Genomic DNA, 11,845 nt, shown 5'->3' with positions numbered 1-11,845 from the left:
TGCAAGGTTTATATAAACAATAAAATCCTTGTTGAAATAATAGGAAGTGGATTGAATTAAAATGGAAACATTCCGATACAGGGGTTTGAACCCGGTCCTTCTGAGTGAGAGTCAGATATCCTAACCACTAGACGACACCGGACGACGCAAAGTGTAAATAAACAATGAAATCCTTGCTTTCTTTGTTGAAATAATAGGAAGTGGATTGAAGTAAAATGGAAACATTCCGATGCCGGAGTTTGAACCCGAGCCTTCTGAGTGAGATTCGATCAGATATCCTAACCACTAGACGACACCGGACGATGCATAGTTCAAATAACTATTGAAATCCTTGCTTTCTTTGTTGAAATAATAGGAAGTTGATTGAACTGAAATGGAAACATTCCGATGCCGGGGTTTGAACCCGGGCCTTCTGAGTGAGAGTCAGATATCCTAACCACTAGACGACACCGGATGATGCATAGTTTAAATAACTAATGAAATCCTTGCTTTCTTTGTTGAAATAATAGGAAGTGGATTGAGCTAAAATGGAAACATTCCGATGCCGGAGTTTGACCCCGGGCCTTCTGAGTGAGATTCGATCAGATATCCTAACCACTAGACGACACCGGACAATGCATAGTTTAAATAACTAATGAAATCCTTGCTTTCTTTGTTGAAATAATAGGAAGTGGATTGAACTGAAATTGAAACATTCCGATGCCGGGGTTTGAACCCGGGCCTTCCGAGTGAGAGTCAGATATCCTAACCACTAGACGACACCGGACGATGCGTAGTTTAATTAACCAATGAAATCCTTGCTTTCTTTGTTGAAATAATAGGAAGTGGATTGAATTAAAGTGGAAACATTCCGATGCCGGGGTTTGAACCCGGGCCTTCTGAGTAAGAGTCAGATATCCTAACCACTAGACGACACCGGACTATGCAAGGTTTATACAGGGTCTTTTTTTTTGCTCGGAAAAGTGTTTTTTTTTCAAAAACTATTTATAGTACCGATTTCAAATTTGGAAGGTCAATTCTCTATAGCGGGGGACATCAGTTTGAGAAATTTGAGCGTTTTCGGTAATGTTTTTCACCAATTTTGAAAAATTATTTTTCGACCACTAGGTGCGAGATAAAAAATTTCTATTATAAAGTTGTAGGCCGTCATCTAAAACCCTTAAAAATTGTTCACTCGACGAAAAACAACTTATTTATCAGTGAAAATTCGAGCTTGAAAAATTTACAAGTTGGTGAAGCCAAATTACGATTGTTTGAAACGATAATTGAAAAGGGAACAAGTCTAATACAAACGTAGTAGAGTTTTCACACTTGAAAAAATGTACACGTTTGGTTTTTAAATGCAGATATTTTATTCACATAAATTTTTACAAAACATTTTCAATAATATCACCATTGGCTGCAACACAGGTGTGACGTCTCGGCAAGCACTGATTATTCGTCTAATGAGTTCCTCCCTAGTTTCAATGGGCGTGGCGTATACCTTTGCTTTAACGAATCCCCAGAGAAAATAATCCAGCGGTGTTAGGTCAGGTGACCTTGCTGGCCAATGCACTGGACCATTTCTCCCTATCCACCTTTCAGGAAACTCGTTGTTGAGGTGCTCAGTTACTTGCCGGGAAAAATGCGGAGGGGCGCCATCTTGCTGAAACCACAACTGACGTCTTTCAGCCAATGGAAGGTCGTCGATTGCGTCACTCAGTTCGTTCTGTAGAAAATGTAAATACCTTTGGCCGTTGAGGTTCGTCGGCAGGAAAAAGGGACCAATCTAAGGTTTTGCGCTGCTTCTCCATAGTAAATGGTAACTATCTCGGTACGCTCAGCTACTGAATAACGAGGCATTGTTCGAAATATTATCAAACACTGATAATAATCTCCCAAAGTTTTCCTTTAAATACCCAATGCATGTTTAGGATTGACCTATAGCCTCGTGTTTTTTAAATCCGGTCGTTTTTTTAACCAAAGTTTCAACTGGATTAGGTAATTCGGTTTCAATTATCGTTTCAAACAATCGTAATTTGGCTTCACCAACTTGTAAATTTTTCAAGCTCGAATTTTCACTGATAAATAAATTGTTTTTCGTCGAGTGAACAATTTTTAAGGGTTTTCGATGACGGCCTACAACTTTATAATAGAATTTTTTTATCTCGCACCTAGTGGTCGAAAAATAATTTTTCAAAATTGGTGAAAAACATTACCGAAAACGCTCAAATTTCTCAAACTGATGTCCCCCGGTATAGAGAATTGACCTTCCAAATTTGAAATCGGTACTATAAATAGTTTTTGAAAAAAAACACTTTTCCGAGCAAAAAAAAAGACCCTGTATAAACAATAAAATCCTTGTTGAAATAATAGGAAGTGGATTGAATTAAAATGGAAACATTCCGATGCCGGGGTTTGAACCCGGGCCTTCCGAGTGAGAGTCAGATATCCTAACCACTAGACGACACCGGACGCCGCGTAGTTTAAATAACCAATGAAATCCTTGCTTTCTTTGTTGAAATAATAGGAAGTGGATTGAGCTAAAATGGAAACATTCCGATGCCGGAGTTTGAACCCGGGCCTTCTGAGTGAGATTCGATCAGATATCCTAACCACTAGACGACACCGGACAATGCATAGTTTAAATAACTAATGAAATACTTGCTTTCTTTGTTGAAATAATAGGAAGTGGATTGAACTGAAATGGAAACATTCCGATGCCGGGGTTTGAACCCGGGCCTTCCGAGTGAGAGTCAGATATCCTAACCACTAGACGACACCGGACGATGCGTAGTTTAATTAACCAATGAAATCCTTGCTTTCTTTGTTGAAATAATAGGAAGTGGATTGAATTAAAGTGGAATCATTCCAATGCCGGGGTTTGAACCCGGGCCTTGTGAGTAAGAGTCAGATATCCTAACCACTAGACGACACCGGACTATGCAAGGTTTATATAAACAAAAAAATCCTTGTTGAAATAATAGGAAGTGGATTGAATTAAAATGGAAACATTCCGATGCTGGGGTTTGAACCCGGGCCTTCTGAGTGAGAGTCAGATATCCTAACCACTAGACGACACCGGACGAAGCGTAGGTTAAATAACCAATGAAATCCTTGCTTTCTTTGTTGAAATAATAGGAAGTGGATTGAATTAAAATGGAAACATTCCGATGCCGGGGTTTGAACCCGGGCCTTCTGAGTGAGAGTTAGATATCCTAACCACTAGACAACACCGGACGATGCAAGGTTTATATATACAATAAAATCCTTGATTAAATAATAGGAAGTGGATTGAATTAAAATGGAAACATTCCGATGCCGGGGCTTGAACCCGGGCCTTCTGAGTGAGAGTCAGATATCCTAACCACTAGACGACACCGAACGATGCAAGGTTTATATAAACAATAAAATCCTTGTTGAAATAATAGGAAGTGGATTAAATTAAAATGGAAACATTCCGATACAGGGGTTTGAACCCGGTCCTTCTGAGTGAGAGTCAGATATCCTAACCACTAGACGACACCGGACGACGCAAAGTGTAAATAAACAATGAAATCCTTGCTTTCTTTGTTGAAATAATAGGAAGTGGATTGAAGTAAAATGGAAACATTCCGATGCCGGAGTTTGAACCCGAGCCTTCTGAGTGAGATTCGATCAGATATCCTAACCACTAGACGACACCGGACGATGCATAGTTCAAATAACTATTGAAATCCTTGCTTTCTTTGTTAAAATAATAGGAAGTTGATTGAACTAAAATGGAAACATTCCGATGCCGGGGTTTGAACTCGGGCCTTCTGCGTGAGAGTCAGATATCCAAACCACTAGACGACACCGGACGATGCAAGGTTTAAATAAACAATGAAATCCTTGCATTCTTTGTTGAAATAAAAGGAAGTGGATTGAACTGAAATGGAAACATTCCGATGCCGGGGTTTGAACCCGGGCCTTCTGAGTGAGAGTCAGATATCCTAACCACTAGACGACACCGGACAATGCATAGTTTAAATAACTAATGAAATCCTTGCTTTCTTTGTTGAAATAATAGGAAGTGGATTGAACTGAAATGGAAACATTCCGATGCCGGGGTTTGAACCCGGGCCTTCCGAGTGAGAGTCAGATATCCTAACCACTAGACGACACCGGACGATGCGTAGTTTAATTAACCAATGAAATCCTTGCTTTCTTTGTTGAAATAATAGAAAGTGGATTGAATTAAAGTGGAAACATTCCGATGCCGGGGTTTGAACCTGGGCCTTCTGAGTAAGAGTCAGATATCCTAACCACTAGACGACACCGAACGATGCAAGGTTTATATAAACAATAAAATCCTTGTTGAAATAATAGGAAGTGGATTGAATTAAAATGGAAACATTCCGATACAGGGGTTTGAACCCGGTCCTTCTGAGTGAGAGTCAGATATCCTAACCACTAGACGACACCGGACGACGCAAAGTGTAAATAAACAATGAAATCCTTGCTTTCTTTGTTGAAATAATAGGAAGTGGATTGAAGTAAAATGGAAACATTCCGATGCCGGAGTTTGAACCCGAGCCTTCTGAGTGAGATTCGATCAGATATCCTAACCACTAGACGACACCGGACGATGCATAGTTCAAATAACTATTGAAATCCTTGCTTTCTTTGTTGAAATAATAGGAAGTTGATTGAACTGAAATGGAAACATTCCGATGCCGGGGTTTGAACCCGGGCCTTCTGAGTGAGAGTCAGATATCCTAACCACTAGACGACACCGGATGATGCATAGTTTAAATAACTAATGAAATCCTTGCTTTCTTTGTTGAAATAATAGGAAGTGGATTGAGCTAAAATGGAAACATTCCGATGCCGGAGTTTGACCCCGGGCCTTCTGAGTGAGATTCGATCAGATATCCTAACCACTAGACGACACCGGACAATGCATAGTTTAAATAACTAATGAAATCCTTGCTTTCTTTGTTGAAATAATAGGAAGTGGATTGAACTGAAATTGAAACATTCCGATGCCGGGGTTTGAACCCGGGCCTTCCGAGTGAGAGTCAGATATCCTAACCACTAGACGACACCGGACGATGCGTAGTTTAATTAACCAATGAAATCCTTGCTTTCTTTGTTGAAATAATAGGAAGTGGATTGAATTAAAGTGGAAACATTCCGATGCCGGGGTTTGAACCCGGGCCTTCTGAGTAAGAGTCAGATATCCTAACCACTAGACGACACCGGACTATGCAAGGTTTATACAGGGTCTTTTTTTTTGCTCGGAAAAGTGTTTTTTTTTCAAAAACTATTTATAGTACCGATTTCAAATTTGGAAGGTCAATTCTCTATAGCGGGGGACATCAGTTTGAGAAATTTGAGCGTTTTCGGTAATGTTTTTCACCAATTTTGAAAAATTATTTTTCGACCACTAGGTGCGAGATAAAAAATTTCTATTATAAAGTTGTAGGCCGTCATCTAAAACCCTTAAAAATTGTTCACTCGACGAAAAACAACTTATTTATCAGTGAAAATTCGAGCTTGAAAAATTTACAAGTTGGTGAAGCCAAATTACGATTGTTTGAAACGATAATTGAAAAGGGAACAAGTCTAATACAAACGTAGTAGAGTTTTCACACTTGAAAAAATGTACACGTTTGGTTTTTAAATGCAGATATTTTATTCACATAAATTTTTACAAAACATTTTCAATAATATCACCATTGGCTGCAACACAGGTGTGACGTCTCGGCAAGCACTGATTATTCGTCTAATGAGTTCCTCCCTAGTTTCAATGGGCGTGGCGTATACCTTTGCTTTAACGAATCCCCAGAGAAAATAATCCAGCGGTGTTAGGTCAGGTGACCTTGCTGGCCAATGCACTGGACCATTTCTCCCTATCCACCTTTCAGGAAACTCGTTGTTGAGGTGCTCAGTTACTTGCCGGGAAAAATGCGGAGGGGCGCCATCTTGCTGAAACCACAACTGACGTCTTTCAGCCAATGGAAGGTCGTCGATTGCGTCACTCAGTTCGTTCTGTAGAAAATGTAAATACCTTTGGCCGTTGAGGTTCGTCGGCAGGAAAAAGGGACCAATCTAAGGTTTTGCGCTGCTTCTCCATAGTAAATGGTAACTATCTCGGTACGCTCAGCTACTGAATAACGAGGCATTGTTCGAAATATTATCAAACACTGATAATAATCTCCCAAAGTTTTCCTTTAAATACCCAATGCATGTTTAGGATTGACCTATAGCCTCGTGTTTTTTAAATCCGGTCGTTTTTTTAACCAAAGTTTCAACTGGATTAGGTAATTCGGTTTCAATTATCGTTTCAAACAATCGTAATTTGGCTTCACCAACTTGTAAATTTTTCAAGCTCGAATTTTCACTGATAAATAAATTGTTTTTCGTCGAGTGAACAATTTTTAAGGGTTTTCGATGACGGCCTACAACTTTATAATAGAATTTTTTTATCTCGCACCTAGTGGTCGAAAAATAATTTTTCAAAATTGGTGAAAAACATTACCGAAAACGCTCAAATTTCTCAAACTGATGTCCCCCGGTATAGAGAATTGACCTTCCAAATTTGAAATCGGTACTATAAATAGTTTTTGAAAAAAAACACTTTTCCGAGCAAAAAAAAAGACCCTGTATAAACAATAAAATCCTTGTTGAAATAATAGGAAGTGGATTGAATTAAAATGGAAACATTCCGATGCCGGGGTTTGAACCCGGGCCTTCCGAGTGAGAGTCAGATATCCTAACCACTAGACGACACCGGACGCCGCGTAGTTTAAATAACCAATGAAATCCTTGCTTTCTTTGTTGAAATAATAGGAAGTGGATTGAATTGAAATGGAAACATTCCGATGCCGGGGTTTGAACCCGGGCCTTCTGAGTGAGAGTTAGATATCCTAACCACTAGACGACACCGGACGATGCAAGGTTGATATATACAATAAAATCCTTGATTAAATAATAGGAAGTGGATTGAATTAAAATGGAAACATTCCGATGACGGGGTTTGAACCCGGGCATTCTGAGTGAGAGTCAGATATCCTAAATACTAGACGACACCGAACGATGCAAGGTTTATATAAACAATAAAATCCTTGTTGAAATAATAGGAAGTGGATTGAATTAAAATGGAAACATTCCGATGCCTGGGTTTAAACCCGGGCCTTCTGAGCGAGAGTCAGATATCCTAACCACAAGACGACACCGGCCAAAAAATAGTGTAAAAAACCAATGAAATCCTGGCTTTCTTTGTTGAAATAATAGGAAGATTGAATTTAAATGGAAGAATTCCTATGCCGGGGTTTAAACCCGGGCCTTCTGAGTGAGAGTCAGCTATCCTAACCACTAGACGACACCGGACGATGCGTAGTTTAAATAACCAATGAAATCCTTGCTTTCTTTGTTGAAATAATAGGAAGTGGATTGAATTAAAATGGAAACATTCCGATGCCGGGGTTTGAACCCGGGCCTTCTGAGTGAGAGTCAGATATCCTAACCACTAGACGACACCAGACGATGCGTAGTTTAAATAACCAATGAAATCCTTGCTTTCTTTGTTGAATTAATAGGAAGTGGATTGAATAAAAATGGACACATTCCGATGCCGGGGTTTGAACCCGGGCCTTCTGAGTGAGAGTCAGATATCCTAACCACTAGACGACACCGGACGATGCAAGGTTTAAATAAACAATGAAATCCTTGCTTTCTTTGTTGAAATAATAGGAAGTGGATTGAACTAAAATGGAAACATTCCTATGCCGGGGTTTAAACCCGGGCCTTCTGAGTGAGAGTCAGATATCCTAACCACTAGACGACACCGGACGATTCGTAGTTTAAATAACCAATGAAATCCTTGCTTTATTTGTTGAAATAATAGGAAGTGGATTGAATTAAAATGGACACATTCCGATGCCGGGGTTTGAACCCGGGCCTTCTGAGTGAGAGTCAGATATCCTAACCACTAGACGACACCGGACGATGCAAGGTTTAAATAAACAATGAAATCCTTGCTTTCTTTGTTGAAATAATAGGAAGTGGATTGAACTAAAATGGAAACATTCCTATGCCGGGGTTTGAACCCGGGCCTTCTGAGTAAGAGTCAGATATCCTAACCACTAGACGACACCGGACTATGCAAGGTTTATATAAACAATAAAATCCTTGTTGAAATAATAGGAAGTGGATTGAATTAAAATGGAAACATTCCGATGCTGGGGTTTGAACCCGGGCCTTCTGAGTGAGAGTCAGATATCCTAACCACTAGACGACACCGGACGACGCGTAGTTTAAATAACCAATGAAATCCTTGCTTTCTTTGTTGAAATAATAGGAAGTGGATTGAATTAAAATGGAAACATTCCGATGCCGGGGTTTGAACCCGGGCCTTCTGAGTGAGAGTTAGATATCCTAACCACTAGACGACACCGGACGATGCAAGGTTTATATATACAATAAAATCCTTAATTAAATAATAGGAAGTGGATTGAATTAAAATGGAAACATTCCGATGCCGGGGTTTGAACCCGGGCCTTCTGAGTGAGAGTCAGATATCCTAACCACTAGACGACACCGGACGATGCAAGGTTTATATAAACAATAAAATCCTTGTTGAAATAATAGGAAGTGGATTGAATTAAAATGGAAACATTCCGATGCCTGGGTTTGAACCCGGGCCTTCTGAGCGAGAGTCAGATATCCTAACCACTAGACGACACCTGCCAAGAAATAGTGTAAACAACCAATGAAATCCTTGCTTTCTTTGTTGAAATAATAGGAAGATTGAATTTAAATGGAAGAATTCCTATGCCGGGGTTTAAACCCGGGCCTTCTGAGTGAGAGTCAGATATCCTAACCACTAGACGACACCGGACGATGCGTAGTTTAAATAACCAATGAAATCCTTGCTTTCTTTGTTGAAATAATAGGAAGTGGATTGAATTAAAATGGAAACATTCCGATGCCGGGGTTTGAACCCGGGCCTTCTGAGTGAGAGTCAGATATCCTAACCACTAGACGACACCGGACGATGCGTAGTTTAAATAACCAATGAAATCCTTGCTTTCTTTGTTGAATTAATAGGAAGTGGATTGAATTAAAATGGACACATTCCGATGCCGGGGTTTGAACCCGGGCCTTCTGAGTGAGAGTCAGATATCCTAACCACTAGACGAAACCGGACGATGCATAGTGTAAATAACTAATGAAATCATTGCTTTCTTTGTTGAAATAATAGGAAGTGGATTGAACTAAAATGGAAACATTCCGATGCCGGGGTTTGAACCCGGGCCTTCTGAGTGAGAGTCAGATATCCTAACCACTAGACGACACCGGACTATGCACGGTTTATATAAACAATAAAATCCTTGTTGAAATAATAGGAAGTGGATTGAATTAAAATGGAAACATTCCGATGCTGGGGTTTGAACCCGGGCCTTCTGAGTGAGAGTCAGATATCCTAACCACTAGACGACACCGGACGACGCGTAGTTTAAATAACCAATGAAATCCTTGCTTTCTTTGTTGAAATAATAGGAAGTGGATTGAATTAAAATGGAAACATTCCGATGCCGGGGTTTGAACCCGGGCCTTCTGAGTGAGAGTTAGATATCCTAACCACTAGACGACACCGGACGATGCAAGGTTTATATATACAATAAAATCCTTGATTAAATAATAGGAAGTGGATTTAATTAAAATGGAAACATTCCGATGCCGGGGTTTGAACCCGGGCCTTCTGAGTGAGAGTCAGATATCCTAACCACTAGACGACACCGGACGATGCAAGGTTTATATAAACAATAAAATCCTTGTTGAAATAATAGGAAGTGGATTGAATTAAAATGGAAACATTCCGATGCTTGGGTTTGAACCCGGGCCTTCTGAGCGAGAGTCAGATATCCTAACCACTAGACGACACCGGCCGAAAAATAGTGTAAATAACCAATGAAATCCTTGCTTTCTTTGTTGAAACTAATAGGAAGATTGAATTTAAATGGAAGAATTCCTATGCCGGGGTTTAAACCCGGGCCTTCTGAGTGAGAGTCAGATATCCTAACCACTAGACGACACCGGACGATGCGTAGTTTAAATAACCAATGAAATCCTTGCTTTCTTTGTTGAAATAATAGGAAGTGGATTGAATTAAAATGGAAACATTCCGATGCCGGGGTTTGAACCCGGGCCTTCTGAGTGAGAGTCAGATATCCTAACCACTAGACGACACCGGACGATGCGTAGTTTAAATAACCAATGAAATCCTTGCTTTCTTTGTTGAATTAATAGGAAGTGGATTGAATTAAAATGGACACATTCCGAGGCCGGGGTTTGAACCCGGGCCTTCTGAGTGAGAGTCAGATATCCTAACCACTAGACGAAACCGGACGATGCCTTTTGTAAATAACTAATGAAATCATTGCTTTCTTTGTTGAAATAATAGGAAGTGGATTGAACTAAAATGGAAACATTCCGATGCCGGGGTTTGAACCCGGGCCTTCTGAGTGAGAGTCAGATATCCTAACCACTAGACGACACCGGACGATGCAAGGTTTAAATAAACAATGAAATCCTTGCATACTTTGTTGAACTAATAGGAAGTGGATTGATCTGAAATGGAAACACTCCGATACAGGGGTTTGAACCCGGGCCTTCTGAGCGAGAGTCAGATATCCTAACCACTAGACGACACCGGACGATGCAAAGTGTAAATAAACAATGAAATCCTTGCTTTCTTTGTTGAAATAATAGGAAGTGGATTGAAGTAAAATGGAAACATTCCGATGCCGGAGTTTGAAACCGGGCCTTCTGAGTGAGATTCGATCAGATATCCTAACCACTAGACGACACCGGACGATGCATAGTTTAAATAACTATTGAAATCCTTGCTTTCTTTGTTGAAATAATAGGAAGGGGATTGAACTAAAATGGAAACATTCCAATGCCGGGGTTTGAACCCGGGCCTTCTGCGTGAGAGTCAGATATCCAAACCACTAGACGACACCGGACGATGCAAAGTTTAAATAAACAATGAAATCCTTGCATTCTTTGTTGAAATAATAGGAAGTGGATTGAACTGAAATGGAAACATTCCGATGCCGGGGTTTGAACCCGGGTCTTCTGAGTGAGAGTCAGATATCCTAACCACTAGACGACACCGGATGATGCATAGTGTAAATAACTAATGAAATCATTGCTTTCTTTGTTGAAATAATAGGAAGTGGATTGAACTAAAATGGAAACATTCCGATGCCGGGGTTTGAACCCGGGCCTTCTGAGTGAGAGTCAGATATCCTAACCACTAGACGACACCGGACGATGCGTAGTTTAAATAACCAATGAAATCCTTGCTTTCTTTGTTGAAATAATAGGAAGTGGATTGAATTAAAATGGAAACATTCCGATGCCGGGGTTTGAACCCGGGCCTTCTGAGTGAGAGTTAGATATCCTAACCACTAGACGACACCGGACGATGCAAGGTTTATATATACAATAAAATCCTTGATTAAATAATAGGAAGTGGATTGAATTAAAATGGAAACATTCCGATGCCGGGGTTTGAACCCGGGCCTTCTGAGTGAGAGTCAGATATCCTAACCACTAGACGACACCGGACGATGCGTAGTTTAAATAACCAATGAAATCCTTGCTTTCTTTGTTGAAATAATAGGAAGTGGATTGAATTAAAGTGGAAACATTCCGATGCCGGGGTTTGAACCCGGGCCTTCTGAGTAAGAGTCAGATATCCTAACCACAAGACGACACCGGACTATGCAAGGTTTATATAAACAATAAAATCCTTGTTGAAATAATAGTTAGTGGATTGAATTAAAATGGAAACATTCCGATGCTGGGGTTTGAACCCGGGTCTTCCAGG

At 40.2% G+C, this 11,845-nt stretch overlaps 36 non-coding genes across 36 annotated transcripts; all 36 read right to left on the bottom strand.

Moving 5' to 3' along the window:
• Positions 1-382: 382 nt before the first annotated feature.
• TRNAE-CUC (transfer RNA glutamic acid (anticodon CUC)) lies at positions 383-454 on the bottom strand. Its single transcript has one exon. It is a non-coding gene; the product is annotated as a tRNA-Glu (tRNA).
• Positions 455-694: 240 nt separating this feature from the next.
• TRNAE-CUC (transfer RNA glutamic acid (anticodon CUC)) lies at positions 695-766 on the bottom strand. Its single transcript has one exon. It is a non-coding gene; the product is annotated as a tRNA-Glu (tRNA).
• An 82-nt stretch (positions 767-848) lies between these two features.
• On the bottom strand, positions 849-920 carry TRNAK-CUU (transfer RNA lysine (anticodon CUU)). Its single transcript has one exon. It is a non-coding gene; the product is annotated as a tRNA-Lys (tRNA).
• A 1,462-nt stretch (positions 921-2,382) lies between these two features.
• TRNAE-CUC (transfer RNA glutamic acid (anticodon CUC)) lies at positions 2,383-2,454 on the bottom strand. Its single transcript has one exon. It is a non-coding gene; the product is annotated as a tRNA-Glu (tRNA).
• A 240-nt stretch (positions 2,455-2,694) lies between these two features.
• TRNAE-CUC (transfer RNA glutamic acid (anticodon CUC)) lies at positions 2,695-2,766 on the bottom strand. Its single transcript has one exon. It is a non-coding gene; the product is annotated as a tRNA-Glu (tRNA).
• An 82-nt stretch (positions 2,767-2,848) lies between these two features.
• TRNAK-CUU (transfer RNA lysine (anticodon CUU)) lies at positions 2,849-2,920 on the bottom strand. Its single transcript has one exon. It is a non-coding gene; the product is annotated as a tRNA-Lys (tRNA).
• A 73-nt stretch (positions 2,921-2,993) lies between these two features.
• TRNAE-CUC (transfer RNA glutamic acid (anticodon CUC)) lies at positions 2,994-3,065 on the bottom strand. The gene has a single exon. It is a non-coding gene; the product is annotated as a tRNA-Glu (tRNA).
• Positions 3,066-3,147: 82 nt separating this feature from the next.
• On the bottom strand, positions 3,148-3,219 carry TRNAE-CUC (transfer RNA glutamic acid (anticodon CUC)). Its single transcript has one exon. It is a non-coding gene; the product is annotated as a tRNA-Glu (tRNA).
• A 73-nt stretch (positions 3,220-3,292) lies between these two features.
• On the bottom strand, positions 3,293-3,364 carry TRNAE-CUC (transfer RNA glutamic acid (anticodon CUC)). Its single transcript has one exon. It is a non-coding gene; the product is annotated as a tRNA-Glu (tRNA).
• A 539-nt stretch (positions 3,365-3,903) lies between these two features.
• TRNAE-CUC (transfer RNA glutamic acid (anticodon CUC)) lies at positions 3,904-3,975 on the bottom strand. Its single transcript has one exon. It is a non-coding gene; the product is annotated as a tRNA-Glu (tRNA).
• An 82-nt stretch (positions 3,976-4,057) lies between these two features.
• On the bottom strand, positions 4,058-4,129 carry TRNAE-CUC (transfer RNA glutamic acid (anticodon CUC)). Its single transcript has one exon. It is a non-coding gene; the product is annotated as a tRNA-Glu (tRNA).
• A 539-nt stretch (positions 4,130-4,668) lies between these two features.
• Positions 4,669-4,740, bottom strand: TRNAE-CUC (transfer RNA glutamic acid (anticodon CUC)). Its single transcript has one exon. It is a non-coding gene; the product is annotated as a tRNA-Glu (tRNA).
• Positions 4,741-4,980: 240 nt separating this feature from the next.
• On the bottom strand, positions 4,981-5,052 carry TRNAE-CUC (transfer RNA glutamic acid (anticodon CUC)). The gene has a single exon. It is a non-coding gene; the product is annotated as a tRNA-Glu (tRNA).
• Positions 5,053-5,134: 82 nt separating this feature from the next.
• Positions 5,135-5,206, bottom strand: TRNAK-CUU (transfer RNA lysine (anticodon CUU)). Its single transcript has one exon. It is a non-coding gene; the product is annotated as a tRNA-Lys (tRNA).
• Positions 5,207-6,668: 1,462 nt separating this feature from the next.
• TRNAE-CUC (transfer RNA glutamic acid (anticodon CUC)) lies at positions 6,669-6,740 on the bottom strand. The gene has a single exon. It is a non-coding gene; the product is annotated as a tRNA-Glu (tRNA).
• An 82-nt stretch (positions 6,741-6,822) lies between these two features.
• On the bottom strand, positions 6,823-6,894 carry TRNAE-CUC (transfer RNA glutamic acid (anticodon CUC)). The gene has a single exon. It is a non-coding gene; the product is annotated as a tRNA-Glu (tRNA).
• A 523-nt stretch (positions 6,895-7,417) lies between these two features.
• Positions 7,418-7,489, bottom strand: TRNAE-CUC (transfer RNA glutamic acid (anticodon CUC)). Its single transcript has one exon. It is a non-coding gene; the product is annotated as a tRNA-Glu (tRNA).
• Positions 7,490-7,571: 82 nt separating this feature from the next.
• TRNAE-CUC (transfer RNA glutamic acid (anticodon CUC)) lies at positions 7,572-7,643 on the bottom strand. The gene has a single exon. It is a non-coding gene; the product is annotated as a tRNA-Glu (tRNA).
• A 236-nt stretch (positions 7,644-7,879) lies between these two features.
• On the bottom strand, positions 7,880-7,951 carry TRNAE-CUC (transfer RNA glutamic acid (anticodon CUC)). Its single transcript has one exon. It is a non-coding gene; the product is annotated as a tRNA-Glu (tRNA).
• Positions 7,952-8,033: 82 nt separating this feature from the next.
• TRNAK-CUU (transfer RNA lysine (anticodon CUU)) lies at positions 8,034-8,105 on the bottom strand. The gene has a single exon. It is a non-coding gene; the product is annotated as a tRNA-Lys (tRNA).
• Positions 8,106-8,178: 73 nt separating this feature from the next.
• Positions 8,179-8,250, bottom strand: TRNAE-CUC (transfer RNA glutamic acid (anticodon CUC)). Its single transcript has one exon. It is a non-coding gene; the product is annotated as a tRNA-Glu (tRNA).
• An 82-nt stretch (positions 8,251-8,332) lies between these two features.
• Positions 8,333-8,404, bottom strand: TRNAE-CUC (transfer RNA glutamic acid (anticodon CUC)). Its single transcript has one exon. It is a non-coding gene; the product is annotated as a tRNA-Glu (tRNA).
• Positions 8,405-8,477: 73 nt separating this feature from the next.
• Positions 8,478-8,549, bottom strand: TRNAE-CUC (transfer RNA glutamic acid (anticodon CUC)). Its single transcript has one exon. It is a non-coding gene; the product is annotated as a tRNA-Glu (tRNA).
• Positions 8,550-8,927: 378 nt separating this feature from the next.
• TRNAE-CUC (transfer RNA glutamic acid (anticodon CUC)) lies at positions 8,928-8,999 on the bottom strand. Its single transcript has one exon. It is a non-coding gene; the product is annotated as a tRNA-Glu (tRNA).
• An 82-nt stretch (positions 9,000-9,081) lies between these two features.
• On the bottom strand, positions 9,082-9,153 carry TRNAE-CUC (transfer RNA glutamic acid (anticodon CUC)). The gene has a single exon. It is a non-coding gene; the product is annotated as a tRNA-Glu (tRNA).
• An 82-nt stretch (positions 9,154-9,235) lies between these two features.
• TRNAE-CUC (transfer RNA glutamic acid (anticodon CUC)) lies at positions 9,236-9,307 on the bottom strand. The gene has a single exon. It is a non-coding gene; the product is annotated as a tRNA-Glu (tRNA).
• A 73-nt stretch (positions 9,308-9,380) lies between these two features.
• TRNAE-CUC (transfer RNA glutamic acid (anticodon CUC)) lies at positions 9,381-9,452 on the bottom strand. Its single transcript has one exon. It is a non-coding gene; the product is annotated as a tRNA-Glu (tRNA).
• Positions 9,453-9,534: 82 nt separating this feature from the next.
• On the bottom strand, positions 9,535-9,606 carry TRNAE-CUC (transfer RNA glutamic acid (anticodon CUC)). Its single transcript has one exon. It is a non-coding gene; the product is annotated as a tRNA-Glu (tRNA).
• Positions 9,607-9,679: 73 nt separating this feature from the next.
• Positions 9,680-9,751, bottom strand: TRNAE-CUC (transfer RNA glutamic acid (anticodon CUC)). Its single transcript has one exon. It is a non-coding gene; the product is annotated as a tRNA-Glu (tRNA).
• Positions 9,752-10,130: 379 nt separating this feature from the next.
• Positions 10,131-10,202, bottom strand: TRNAE-CUC (transfer RNA glutamic acid (anticodon CUC)). The gene has a single exon. It is a non-coding gene; the product is annotated as a tRNA-Glu (tRNA).
• Positions 10,203-10,438: 236 nt separating this feature from the next.
• TRNAE-CUC (transfer RNA glutamic acid (anticodon CUC)) lies at positions 10,439-10,510 on the bottom strand. Its single transcript has one exon. It is a non-coding gene; the product is annotated as a tRNA-Glu (tRNA).
• A 548-nt stretch (positions 10,511-11,058) lies between these two features.
• TRNAE-CUC (transfer RNA glutamic acid (anticodon CUC)) lies at positions 11,059-11,130 on the bottom strand. The gene has a single exon. It is a non-coding gene; the product is annotated as a tRNA-Glu (tRNA).
• Positions 11,131-11,212: 82 nt separating this feature from the next.
• TRNAE-CUC (transfer RNA glutamic acid (anticodon CUC)) lies at positions 11,213-11,284 on the bottom strand. Its single transcript has one exon. It is a non-coding gene; the product is annotated as a tRNA-Glu (tRNA).
• Positions 11,285-11,366: 82 nt separating this feature from the next.
• On the bottom strand, positions 11,367-11,438 carry TRNAE-CUC (transfer RNA glutamic acid (anticodon CUC)). Its single transcript has one exon. It is a non-coding gene; the product is annotated as a tRNA-Glu (tRNA).
• Positions 11,439-11,511: 73 nt separating this feature from the next.
• On the bottom strand, positions 11,512-11,583 carry TRNAE-CUC (transfer RNA glutamic acid (anticodon CUC)). Its single transcript has one exon. It is a non-coding gene; the product is annotated as a tRNA-Glu (tRNA).
• An 82-nt stretch (positions 11,584-11,665) lies between these two features.
• On the bottom strand, positions 11,666-11,737 carry TRNAK-CUU (transfer RNA lysine (anticodon CUU)). The gene has a single exon. It is a non-coding gene; the product is annotated as a tRNA-Lys (tRNA).
• Positions 11,738-11,845: the final 108 nt, after the last annotated feature.

Source organism: Leiobunum rupestre, chromosome 1 (assembly GCF_980474605.1).
Source record: "Leiobunum rupestre chromosome 1, qqLeiRupe1.1.hap1, whole genome shotgun sequence".
In the NCBI taxonomy this organism is placed as follows: domain Eukaryota; kingdom Metazoa; phylum Arthropoda; class Arachnida; order Opiliones; family Sclerosomatidae; genus Leiobunum; species Leiobunum rupestre.
Note: the sequence above shows the minus strand (reverse complement) of the source record. Positions and strands in the feature narration are given on the sequence as shown.